The 14,305-nt window shown below is 40.6% G+C and overlaps 1 protein-coding gene across 2 annotated transcripts in view; it reads right to left on the bottom strand.

Moving 5' to 3' along the window:
* tspan18a (tetraspanin 18a) overlaps nucleotides 1–14,003 on the bottom strand; it is a 40,470-nt gene extending 26,467 nt beyond the window's left edge. For both annotated transcript variants that reach the window (XM_053513850.1, XM_053513852.1), the window contains exon 1: nucleotides 13,874–14,003. The gene's annotated coding sequence lies outside the window, so the exon portion shown is untranslated. The remainder of the gene's footprint in view (nucleotides 1–13,873) is intronic.
* Nucleotides 14,004–14,305: the final 302 nt, after the last annotated feature.

Here is a 14,305-nt window from a genome sequence, read left to right as displayed (position 1 = left end):
ACTACTTGGTGTGTGGAACAAGGGATTGTACACCATAGTGCACTAGCTTTCCATTTAACACTATTTGGGACCCCAGAACTCGGAAGTTAACGGAGCTGATATTCTAAAGTGTAATAAGGTGGAAATATAAAGAAAATTCGGTGAGTTTCTCAGGACTGTCCACCACCTCCATGGTTTATTCTCCTCACCTTCTGACTACAGGGTACCGCTAAGAGTTTGACACCACTCTCACCTCCTGTTAATTACACTAACTGTACTAACAGTCAGATATTAAGCACAACCCCTGGCACTCCCAGCACTCCCTATGGTGTGATTTTGCTTAAACACCATCTCTTATCAGAACAAGTTCCACACAGACCCTGTTTTAGAAGCTCAGAACGTTTAATCATCCAATTATCCAAATCTTTTATACCTAGATCCCATCTGGAGGTTAATCTTTAGCTGTCTTTAAGTTCTTTAAGGGTTGAAAGTTCTTGGCTTCCAAAACAAATGGTTCTACATGGAAACCCTCAACATCACTGAAGGCTTCTGACAGATGATCAAGTAAAGAAGCCAAGAAACCTTACAAATCCAGTAAACACTTAAACAATCCCTGAAGACCCTAAAGAAGGGTTTTACTGGATGCTTGAAAGTTCTTTAAATGTTTCTACTATCTACCAACCTTCTTGACCTTCTACGTATTAAGGTTCTACAATGGATCTACGCGTGATTGTGAGGACGAGGTTGGTTTGAGCAAAAAGGAACAGAAGCAAACGTGAAACAGAAAACTAGTTTACACACTTGGGAAATGTACACTGTGTGTGTGTGTGTGTGTGTGTATGTGTGTGTGTGTGTGGTTTCGCCAGTCAGCTGCATTTCCCACAGCATCAGGACGTAACTTACTCACCTCCTTCTATAACATCTATACGCTCTCATCCATTAACGCCTCGTATAAATCACTTCATTAGCTTCACGCAGTGGGACAAACAGAACCGCAACAATCAATAACTATTACATTTATGCTGACCCACAATCTATATCTACTGTACGCTCAGCCATCATTTTTCTCTCTCTTTGCCGCGTTGAAGAAGGAGCTACGAAATAAAAGGCGAGAATTAGAGGAGCTGAACATCAACCATATTTCATCCATCCTTGTCTACTGTAACTACACCATACAATAATAATCCTTAAAATCCTACAAAAATATTATTTTTGCATGCTTGAATCTGTCTGCACGTAACACGACCTCCCAGGAATAGTCTTTTGTTCTATTCGCACGGGATTAGTATTATGTGGAGACCTCGAGAATTCATGTATGTCCGGTTAGATGAATTTAAAAAAAGAAACAAATATAGTTATCGTGCCCTGTGTGTCATTTACACTTCACGGGGTTAAAATCTAATAGCTCCAGCTGTGCGCTTGATTTATCCCTAAAATATTAACCTTGAATTATGAAGTGAACCTCCGAGCTTAAGTGTGCACTATTTTGGATCGGCTATTGTTTGGAAATGTCATCACAGGTCTAGCTGTATGATATAAACCGCATCCTGCTATAACATCTCATCCATCGCTTTTTTATCATTCTTTTTGCTTTCGCTCTTCTGATGGTCTTCAGCTTTCTCCTTCTGCACATTGTATTGTATGATGTATAGTGACGCTACCCAGCACCCAAAATACTTTCACTTCCACGCAGCCCCCATTCTTCATGGATTAAAGGCGCGCAGGAAACAAAAACCTTAAAAAATTTATATCCGACTTCGTCAAATACTGGCACAGACATGCTGATGAGTCATATTATTACAGGGCCTCGGTGTTCACCGAAATACGGGAGGTCATTTGCGAAGGAATTTTCACTTTACAAACTACAGACGATTCACACGGGATTAAGATCACAGACAATCTCTGGAATTATTACAAATCACACAAGGTCTCCGGGTAATACTAGTCGCATATGAATAGGTTTTGAAACAAAAGTTTCTAGGACAAAAGCTTCCTGTAGAAGCTTTAAACATTTAATTTTAGTTAAAACAATGACGAGGAATTACCTCAAAAAACATGTACTGAAAATCAGTGAAGAGAAACTACCTCCTGGGTAAAACAGCGGCTGCTATGAGTGAAGTAAACACATTCAGTGGAGTTGAGGAGATTGGTGAATACATTACAGACAGTTACACACTGTTACTGCCATTGCAGTTTCCCCGGCAGTCATGGACTACAGGTATGTCCATGATACGGTCTGAGAAACAAAACAACTTATTTCCTTGATCTAATTTGTTGCCAGAGGCTCACTTCAGAAGTCCAGTCAAAGCAAACTTTGCTATATTTTATGTTAAAACTCAACCAACTTTATATCGATACTAAATTGGATACTTTTGTATTTATTGTTTCGACGAAACTGGAAGGTGGTGTTTTATTATTTTGCAAAATCATTAAAAATTCATAATATAATAACACTTTTGACATAATATTTTAACATTTATGCCTTTTATCACGCTTGTGACTCAAAGAAAGCATGCACATTATACTCTTTAGCAGTTTAATAATAACACTTCTTGTTTTATTTGGAAATAAAAACCTTGCCTTAAAAAAAAAAAAAGAATTTTATCCTTCTAGCAGAATAAAGATATATATGAGACTGCTGCTTTAGATTCAAAGCGGAAACAATTAAAGAATATTTAGAAAATTCAGTTTTAAAGTTAAGGCGTCAGGGTGGTGTATTGGTTAGCACTGTACCCTTGCACCTCCAGGGTCCAGGTTCGATTCCCCGGGCAGGCTCGATTCCCGTCTCTGTTTGCATGTTCTCCCTGTGCTTGGTGGGTTTCCTCCGGGTACTCCGGTTTCCTCCCACAGTCCAAGGATATGTAGGTTATATTGATTGGCGTTCCCAAATTGCCCGTAGTGTAAGTGTATGTGTGTGTGCCCTGTAATGGATTGACACCCTGTCCAGGGTGTACCCCGCCTCGTGCCCTAAGCCTCCTGGGACAGTCTACAGGTCCCCGCGACCCTGAATACAGGATAAAACGGTATAGACGATGAGTGAGTGAGTGAGTTTTAAAGTTTAATTTCTAAATGTCAGGAGCATCATGAAGTCAGTGTGCTGTCCATCTTATGACCAGCATGAAGTACACTTTTCATTAGGACATGCTCACTGCTCACTAGGACACGGTGACCAAAATACTTTCACAATCTCTCTCTCTGTCTGTCTCTTTCTCTCTGTCTGTCTCTTTCACTCGTACTGTATAGAACCCATGCGGACCTCCTATGTGAAGTGCTAAAGGGTGCCAGATTGGAAAAAACACATCAAAGGTTAGAGGAGACAAAAATGAGCCGATTAGGAATTTCATGAAAGTCTTTTCGGATCAGTTCAGGCGCTCTGAGACGAAGCAGAAGTGTGCCATTTTCACAGCTGGATTCACAGCAGCAGAGGAGGATCTGTATGAGTCTTGCGGTGAGTTCATCTGTCTCTCAGTGTGGGTCTGAGGCTGACTCCACTACACATTTCTACCTCATCCATGCTCTTCTTCCATCGCAGACACAGACTGGGATTCGATTTCTCGGCATGTTCCAGTTAATGATAATGGCTCATTGGTCATAGATCAATAAACCGAACTGCAAATGACCCACATTCCAACATGCATGATGCCTTCGAGCTGCTTTTAACAGACAGATCGAAATTTGGAACAGAAAAAACAAAGACAGCGCTCTCCACTTTTGTGTTTTCCACAACGCCAGTGGGATCTTCTGACCTCCAGACACATGCATTCACTTACTTTCAGATGAATTATCCTGCCTCATATTATTAGTTTCTTTATTTAAGTGTAGTTGTGGTTCAGCGGTTGCCATGGCGACACAAGAAAAGTTTATTTGATTGTAAAAAGCGCACCAGAAGTGAAACGCACTTACAGTAAAGAGTCTCTTCAGCTTAGGTTCTGCTTGTGCTTAAAGAAATCTCTTATTAACTGTTTGGACAAAAAAACAGACCGAGGTGGGTATAAATTAGCAGTATTAGCTATCTGCTAGCATCACTCACTCAACCCAACAGGCATGAGGAGAACATGCAAACTTCATGCACACAGACCCAAGGCAGGAATCGAACCCAGACCCTGGAGATGCGTTGCGACAGTGCTAATCACCAAACCGCCGTGCCACCCAGTTGGCATCAGTAGCTCGTTATTTCCGTACAACATTACCCCAGTGATTATCCCAGCTCAATTATTTCAGCATGCTGCTAATTCAACTCAATGAAACCAAATCAGCAGTTGATCCTGCGGCACCACATCCCATTATTCCTGTCCTGATTAGCCTAGCTAGTACGCTAAAGCAGATAACTGTTTCAAAATCCCATACAATCCAAAAGAACATCTGAAACAGGGAAGGAATTAGTTCCTTAAAAACCTTTTTAGACGTTTTTGCAAAATAAATTCTAAAATATAGTGCAGTGATTGTATGAAGAACAAATTGGAAAACTTCCACAAGAGCATCAAATGACCGTTTCGCACCTGCTAGTGTGTTCTGGAAAAGCTTGGAACTGCGAATTGGTAAATATTTTCAGACAAGCAGAAAAACTGCAACATGGTTGATCACACCATCACCATTAATAATATAAAGCAGGGAATAACCAATTGACCCCGCCCATCAGCTACTCTATCAGAAGCTAACAGCTTGTCTAGCTAACGATCATTAATATAAAACATCATCATCATCATTATGCATAAAGTCTTCCTGTTACTGATTGGCTGGAACGGTGTTGTGTGGGCGGGTCTGCACCATTTTCTTAGTTCATCATTTACAGAAGCAGGGTTGTGTATGAACACCAGACGAACACGCAGAACAGAACAGACAGCCAGTGAGCCGTAAGAAGATTTCCACTTAATCTGACAAAAACGTTCAGTGGTATTGTGAAACACATCGTCCCATAGGAAATAATGTAAATGCAGATAATCCGTTCCAGCCCCCCAAAAATATCACCAATCATTTTATCAATTACCAAACCAAGCAATTTCCAACACTATAATCATATTGTTCTGTATAAAAAACATCCAAAACATTTTAAAAAGACATGTAAAATATTTAATATATAAAATAAATAGACATTAAACCTCACTTGATCCCTTCACTAAGTATTGCACAAAAAAAAAACACCCACATAAAATATGTAAACTCACTTCGCTTGTTTTTTTAATATTTTTTTTATGTAACACAGTGCAACAGGGAATTACATTCTGAATTGAAAGAACGTCCCTTGCTTCTCAGTGCAGAACGTCTTCTGCATGTTGGTTAAAAAAAAGGATCATTTGCTTAATTGTATTTTCATTCCATGGAATCTTCTCCACATCAGGGTGTGTCACATCAGTCATTACTTTTAAAAACCACAACAAGCCACGCCCTCACGGCTGTTACATCTCGTTATTACATCTACAGTCCCTCCATCATTAATCTAAAACGGCGACTAGGGGAAATATGCGCATATCAGTAAAGTCAAAAAATATAAACAGGGAGAAAGATTTCCTACGAATGACGAAGCGCATATGCAAATGTTCAGTCTAAATGCTTTGCGAGGCTCCATTACTACCGAGCAGAGCATCAAACCTATTATCCATAAGCGATTATAGCCTCCCAAAGTACAAAAACCCATCTGCCAGCTATAAAATATTTAGTACGGCTAAAAGAGTATCAAAGACATTGCACAGCTGATCCGGATCAGGGCTTTGCACAACTCATGATGAAATGCAGAGCAATCACGATCACGTTAAAAAGGTTAGACGGCAAAATAGTGCAGAGCTTCCTGGACCGGCTGCGATCCTCGACAAATCCGCAACGGGAGACAGACCCTCGAGAGACCTCCAGGCCTTTCTGGGCCGCTGCCAAGACGGCAAATAATGCCGAACACACGGAGAGCTTCACTTTTAAAACACTGCATCGTTGTGGCATCTCCTTTCCAAATCCTGCTGTTTTTCGTGGTTTTTCATGTAAACAACTGGGAGAAGAAACACAAAAGATCCTCCTCGTGAATACTTTCCAATCTAAACACGGAGATCTCTGTCACGGAGCGAAGAAGAGCGAAGAATGGAAGATGAAGAAGGAAACAAACCCTGCATTAGGCCTTTTCCCCAGCATGAAAGCTTAATATACGATGTATCTATAGATACAGCCGTAATAGAACGAGAAAAGGAAAATCTCTTTAATCTGACGGTTTCGAAAAAGTTCACGCTGTGCACATTTCTTCGTCTGTAATTCATCTGGGATGCAAGCATCGCAAACAAAACAAGCAGTCATAATGATTTCTAATTAATCTCTTGTGAGATAATGAGGTTATATTTCACGCACCGAAGCGCAAGAACACGACAATCTATTCGCATCAACAGCATGAGTGAGAAAAGAAACAAAACGCATACAACAATCCTTTTGTCATAGTAGTTCATTTTCTAAAAATCTATTTTAAAGACAAGGCAAAGGCGCGCTCTGGAGTGGCGGCTCAGCGGTAAGGTGCTCGTCAGCTATCATCTGGAGATCGCGAGTTCAATTCCCAGGTGATAACTACAGCCGTTCATACTCAGGAGCCTGTCGAGAGCAGGTTGGCAATGTCTGGGGTCTCAGGGGGTGACGGATGGCACACTGGCACTCCCACATCACTCGCAGACAGAAGATAAATAGGAAGATACAACTTAAAAGAGGGACTAAACAACGAAATGAAGTTTAGCATCTACCAGAAGTGCAAACAGAAATGTATATACATCACTGAGTAGTGTTTATGAAAATGGGAATAAATACAATGGACTCCAACAGGTCAATAGGGTTCAGACAACCAAACCTCCCCTGAACACCCCTTCTAGGAAGAGCGTTTTCCCCCGAATGGAAACATCCATCGACATTTACAGCATTGGGCAGACGGCCGAATCCAGAGCGACTTCACTTTTATCTCGTTATACTGTACGTAGGAGCAGCTTGTGAGTGTGCGCGACATAAACTATAGCTAAAATGTAACTATATCACTAAAACGTTTGCAATCAAATGTCACAGCGTTCTTAAATTTTGTTTAACGATAAGTTTAATCTCTTGTGAGTTAAACATCCGCGTATCTCCCAACTGTCTGTATATCTTGTACGATTCTCATACGAAGCCAGTTAAGTACAGTATTATTCTTTCACCTAACCCATATACTCTTTTGTTAAACTTCTCTATGTTTCGTAAGTTCACAGCTAAAAAACAGAAAAAGTGTGGAGAGAGATATTGGACCCAACAGGTTGACTCGGGGTCACAGGTTCAAAAATCCAGTGTGGGTCCAGGCTCAGGCTCAGGGGACATGTCCAATGTCAATTCAGGATTACAAAAAAAAAACAAAGATAAAAAAACAACAATAGTGAAATTGCTGATCGGGTGCAGAGTGCAGAAAAAAAGTGCTAATTTTAGATAATGCATGTTAATTACACATCCATTAGGTTTGATTTTGCTTCATTTAAGCTGAAAATCTTGAAAAACAAAAAAGAGGGCGTGGTCTCGTCTTTCTTTTCAATATAAGATTCAATATTAAGGCACACTGTTTATTTTAATAGTTTTAGAGTATCCTGTTTCTATTTTTTTTTTTGGTATTCTGGTCCATCCACATGCCATTCGGCACATCAGGCAATAGAAACTCCTGGAGGTTCGGGGGCAGTTACTTAAGGGGTCGGGTTGGCAGCTTGACGCCCGCTTGTCATTCACACACTACGGGGAATTTGCGAAGGCCAATTAGCCTAATGGACCACAGGGAGAACTCCATGCACACTGAGGCGGGACTCGACCCTGGACCCTGGAGATGCAAGGCGACAGTGCTCATCACTAAGACATCATGCTGCCCATCCTGTTTCATACAATAGTTGTATCATTTGTTCAGCTGGAGCTAGCAACCAAGCACAAATTAACATCCTAATAGTATCTCAAATAATATTCGAGTAAAATCAGATAAATAGATAAACAGTCAAAAGTTTGGACACACCTTCTAATTCAATGTTTTTCTGTTTTGTGATTTATTTTCTACATTCTATAATAATACTGGAGATTTCAAACTACAAAATAATACACATGGCTTTAGGTAATGAAATAACAACAACAACAATAACAGTAACAATTGATATTTTAAGACGTGAAGGTCAGCTGTTCTGGAACAGTTCTTACAAGAACGTTATTGTGTTGAGTGCGTTTGTAAAACCCATCAAGCTTTATGATGAAACTGTCTCTCATGAAGACCAAAACTGAGCTCTCCTGCAGAGAGTCATTTAGAGTCACCAGCCTCAGAAATCACCAATTAACAACCAGCACCTCAGATTAGAGCCGTTATGAAGCTTTACAGAGCAGAAGTAGCAGATATACATCTCAATATCAACTGTTCAACGCCTTCAGTATTGTTTTACAGTGTGAAGAAAAATAAAAATCAGGAACGATAAGGAGTTAGAAGGGGTGTACAAACTTTTGATTGGTAGTGTATGAGGAGAAATAGACAAGGAGAAACTGTAATAAATTTCAATCAACGTAATGTCTCATCGCTCAAAACGATCTAGCAGCTAACTAGCTTCACGGAACCCGCGACTTTCCCTCTGGGATCACCGGCCTGAGCGCCACCTTGAGGAAGAAATTTGCAAAAAAAAGTAAAAAAAAAGACTTAAAGTGTCTGTGTGTATATATATATATATATATAAATATATAAAAAATCATCACATTTTTTGCCATGTTGATTGTTGATTAATGGTAGAAAGCGGTATTTTACCAATGTCATGTATATATATATATATATATATATATATATATATTTTTTTTTTTTACAAAACAACAAGAAATGATACCAAACTATTCTCTCTGAAGTGCTGATTGAGTTGATATACAAATATCAAAAGAAATTAGAGATAGATCCAAATAGAAACAGAAGATCTAATGAGAATTTGTCCTGTACGGTAATGAACTTCCTGTTGATTCGTGAGAAAACGGGAGCCAAAGGGTTTGCACACACCAGATGAAAAGGGCGAGACAGATGGGACTGCAGCCTGTCCCCAGACATTTCACAAGTTCCCCGCCCCAAACCTCGGCTACACGCAGGAGCCGAAACGAGACGTACGATTGTTACACGTCGTCTTTTTCACTTTCCTAATTAGCCGACACACAGCGTGCTCCGGCTCCCTGACTCGAGCGTGAAAGCAGCCGAGAGCAAAGGCACCTGTGGGCTTTATGTCTGCCCTCTCCCCCATGCCGAGCTCTCACAAAGCCGTACACACGCCTCGGACCGGCTCCCTCGCAGCCCCGCTCTGCATTTATAAGACTGAAGACAGGCTACAACCGAGACGCTATTCATCCCGGCCGAGGAGAGACCATTAGCGGCCGCGCGCAGGTGGAGCTCGGGACAATGGAGCTCTCTAATAAAGCGCCGGTTCTGAGGCTCGGAGGCAGACGGAGAAGCTTTTGTGTTCGAGATCAAAACATATAACGCTGGGGTTTTAATGCAGTCACTGAAAAAGCAGATGCAGAGATGCAGAAATGTGTGTGTGTGTGTGTGTGTGTGTGTGGCACTAACTAACCAGAGCAAGGTAATAAATGAAAAAATACAAATAAAAAGCAAACACTGTAATCTCCTGATTGTTTATTGTGAATAATGATAATAAATAATGACTAATAAAAATGCAAAAAAAAAAAAAATTTCCACATCATTCTGTAATCAGGTCAGTTTTTTTCTTTGTTCTTGTTAAATAAATAATATAAAAACGTGCAAATACTCAACAGAAGATTAAAATGTGTCGGGAATCTACAGTCCCTCCCTTCAGAATGATATTTATCTTTGTTTAATTAGTTTGGATTTGTCTTTTTATCAGCTCTGCACTCCTTTAATGAGGAATGGTACGTCCCGTTTTGCATTCCTGTGGCTTTCCACTTGGTACGCTCTACTGCAAGAGCAAGAGAGAGGAAAATCTCCTGATATAACAGCGAATATAAATAAATACATACATAAATAAATGAATTATTGAATAAGAAATAGAGCTAACGCTTCGCATTTTTAGAATTTATTAACACTCGTGTCTAGTTTCGTGAGCGTTACGGCACATTTTTCTTGGAAGTCAATGATATTTTTAATATCTTTTTATGATTTTTTTATGGTTTTAACAAAAAAATACATTTTACACTCACGAGGGTGAGTCAGAAAAGATCCGCACTCTGGTTTTATTAAATCTACTGTTGGTCTCATCAGCGCTTTCTGCTCGCGGCTACAGTCTCCCCGGTCACGGCTGTGCAGGTGGAATAATCGACCTAATGAGCTCCGATCTGTTAAAGATCTTTCCACTTCTAAAGATAAAATAAAGACCTATCTGCTGAAAGCTTAAATGAACGCCTCACTCGTGATTTGCACAAAAGAAGAGCAGCGTGCAGAACACATGATATCTGCAAAGAAAATTCAGACCGATACCGCAAGGAAGGTGAAAGTTTCTTAAAGTGAATCATCACCGGTGATGAGACACGGATTCATCACCATGAGCTTAAAAGTAAACGGCTGAGTCTGGAACAGAAACATCCTCAATCACCAACCGAGAAAATGTTCAAAAGTCAAAATCATCAGCAGGAAAATTCATCAACGCTTACAGTTTTCTGGGATTAAGGGGCCAGAAGTTTTGAAAGACTGAACTTCAGATTTAAAAGTAACTTTAAAATGTTAAAGCGTCCTCCCTATAGTCCTGATCTCTTACCCATTTGGTTCCCTAAAAGCAGCCCTACGAGGACGGAGATTCACTTCTGATGAAGAGATGAAGACAGCGGTGCATTCGTGGCCGCAGCTCAGAATAAAACCGTTTTAATGAGGGAATACGGAAGCTTGTGGACGGATGGACAAAGTGTATTGGAAAGCATGGAGATGATGTCGAAAAAGGATGTAGTTGTCCTTTATAAAAGTTGTTTTACAATAAATTATACAGCCAGCCCTATGTACATATGTATTTATATACAGTATAAACCGGTTTGATTTCTTTTCTCTAATGCTCCACTACTGCGCTGTGCTACAGTATAAGTACATCATGACACAAGTCTGGTGTTTCAAAGAAATGTCTTTCAGACTCGTGATGTGATATTTCTGTTGTACCGGCGTCACACTATCAGCAGCAGATAAACCGACCGGCAGCCGCTAACAGTCGCCAGGTCTGATCTCACCACATCTGCTTCGTAATAATCCCTTTAAGGTGTGTAATTATGTGCTCATGAGCTCTCGTTGGTTCAGGTGTGTATTCTGTACGAAGGCTGATGGTGTCTGGAGGCAAAAAAAATGATCTTGTGTTATCGGCATGTCAAAGCTTTTTCACCTCTCGGAGTCAGTACGTTTAATCTGTTTAATCACAGAGGAGAGAGAGATGAGCTCTGGCTTCTCCTCACACACACACACTAGTTAGTAATCCTGCTAACTCTAAGTCGCCCCAACACCTGCCAATCAGCTCTCGGCTTTGTCCTTTTAAGCGGCTTCTCCTGTCGCAGCTGAAGCCTGAGGATGAACAACAGTAGAAACCGGGACAGAGAATTACTCCGCCGTGAGCGGGATTTTCCTGGCTTTCTGTTTTGATGAGCAGATTGTTGGCAGCAGGTTTTAACAACGTAACAGACCGTAAAATGTTTCCAAAAAAAAAAAGAAGAAAGCCACCCAAGTTCCAGGGCCTTGGGTGTGTTTGGATGTGTTACGTGCTCATTAGGTCTTCTGTTAAGAGACGATGAGAGGAAGTCATGCTTCATGGACTATCAGAGTCTCGGATCTACAACACAACGTCTGTTTCCGAGTGATAAACCCGGGAACTTTTGCTGCCCCGAGTTTCCTTCACAGCTGAGCGGATTGTTGTTCAGAGACAACGGGCCATTAACTCAGGCCTTGAGGTTGACAAGAGCACATATTTGAGAAAGCAGCTAAAAAAAAAAAAGGTTGGGCTGTAAACAGTGGGCTGAAATTCAGTCACGAAGGTCGCAGCTCAAGGCAAACTGTGCTTTTGTTTGGGGATTTAAAAAAAACCACAATGTTTACAATGTTTAAACCTCCTTCGGCTTAAAAAGTACAAATTTAAAATGCGCCTTTCGGGTTTTTAATTTCCATTCGGTTTATTCAAATCGCACGGCGCAAATCACTTAAATCATGTTTTCCATTTAAAAAAACTCATTACTTCAGTACAAACCAATGGATTTAAGACAGAGCCGTCCGTGTATGTGATAAAATAAACTCTACCAATCACATTCGACATGCAAACGATTTGAATACAATGTTGTAGTGTGTGTGTGTACTGACACACCTTTCTCAGCTGGATATCTAACTAACCAAACTTAAGTTACTGAGCGAATAACAGACAGTGGTTGCCATGGTAACGTGATCTTTTTACATGCTTAGCAGTTGTTAAACAAATCATTGAAAAAAACTATGATGTAAATTGAGGCTCGTGTCTGTAAATTCTCACTTATGTGATGCTAGTCATGCAAGTTTACTAGAAGCTGGCTTGTTAGCTAATCATTGTAATATTTGATGTAATATAATGTCCATTAAGAAGCTATCTGTATGTCGCTCATCTCTTTAGCGCTGTGAGTTATCAAGTAAAAGGTCAGCACTGATAGGGTGTTTGTTCACATCAGGCACGACTGATTTGCGCAGGAGGAACGATCACTTCCCCCTCCCCAATTCTTCACTTGTCGGGGTTCACATTGTTTTTGTCCTCTGTACTCTGGTACACTTGCGTATTATCACTCCCCAATACAGCAGGTGGCAGTATGCACCTACTTAGTTGGTGAGCCTTCATTAAACACAAGAGGAGAACAGAACAAGGAAGTTAACTTTTGCCTGATATTATTGATCATTTTGAAACGTACGCCTTCCTACTATATTTCGGAATTGATGATGTCACCCCTAAACAGCCATCTAGTTTCGTTCTAGAATCTAGAGTACGATTGGCTTCCATATCTGATTCGATCCACACCTAGGTACGCTCGAGGTCAGCTTTTTTAGCGGACTTGGGCGTGGTTCCCGAGGGCAGAACGATTGTGTTCTCGCTGATCAAAATGAACCAAACTTTGGCGTCTAGTGTTCCCAGAAACGATCCCGGATACCCCAGTGTGAAAAGAACACCCTCAGACTACACTAGAGCCAAAACAACAAAGTGAGCAGAATGGGTGCAGTTTCATAAAAGGGGAGTGGGCGTGTCCTAATTTGTATATTTACAGTCAACAAGTCTAAATCAGTAAAAGTCTAGATGAGAATTTCTCAGTGATTTTCAGTACAAACACTCATGGTAAACGTTAATTAAAGGGCTGTCATGGCACTTCATTGGAGCAGCAACAACAACATCCATTCTACAGTAAGACGCGTTATAACGTGCGAACAACAACTTTAATAAACCTCTGAAGGAAAAAGAATGGATTTTATATCAATCCTCCACTACAAAAAAATATTATGATGATTATGACATAACCTCAGAATAAACAATGCATCATTAAACATTCAGTGTTAGAGTTAAAAACAGAAAACATGTTTAGATTTTCAGTAATTTCATATTTACGCTTTTTTTTTTTTTCCTTTTTTTTTTCCTGGGATTAAACTAAACATTCCAGATGTGCAGCCCTGAACACAACAGCAGGATCGAGTTCAGTATTTCCACTGACAACAAAACAAAAGCAGAAAACGGATTCGCTGCGACACTTTAACGCGTTAACGCGAAATAATACAAAGACGCGTTTTGTTTTGTTTCTTGTTTTTTTGCGCAGTTTTGCGGTTTTTCCGCCGCGCGCGTGAAGAAGTCGGGCTTTTGTGCCGCAGTCAGGGGAAAAGTTCAGATTAAGATTTTTCTCCAGTCTGCTCAGGGTACTGTGTGTGTGTGTGTGTGTGTTCGTGGAAGTGAAGGAAAGTGCTCCGTGTTCCACTCACCATGTGCTTTAATCCGCTCCGGGGCCGCAGGGACGAGAACCGACTTCAATCCGAGCGGCGGTGAAAATGTAGCGCGCTGTAGCTCCTGATCATCACACGGACACTGCGAGCTCAGCCCTGAGTGTGTGTGTGTGTGTGTGTGAGGGATTCAGTGGGCGGGGACGCATCCGATCTCTCACACACACACACACACACACACACACATATGGTCATGTTTCAGTAAGGAGTGGTCCGTAAAAAATCACAGATTCTCCCACAAACGTGGTTTAATTTCCATTTTAGTTTATAAAACAAAAAACAAAGACATTTTACACATTTGGCAATATATATTCGATTAATTTATTTATATTAGTAAAAAGTTAATTAGTTATGGACAATTGTTGGTGCGTTGGTGTAGTGGTTAGCACTGTCGCCTTGACACCTCCAGGGTCT

Source organism: Clarias gariepinus, chromosome 15, assembly GCF_024256425.1.
Source record: "Clarias gariepinus isolate MV-2021 ecotype Netherlands chromosome 15, CGAR_prim_01v2, whole genome shotgun sequence".
NCBI lineage: Eukaryota > Metazoa > Chordata > Actinopteri > Siluriformes > Clariidae > Clarias > Clarias gariepinus.
Note: the sequence above shows the minus strand (reverse complement) of the source record. Positions and strands in the feature narration are given on the sequence as shown.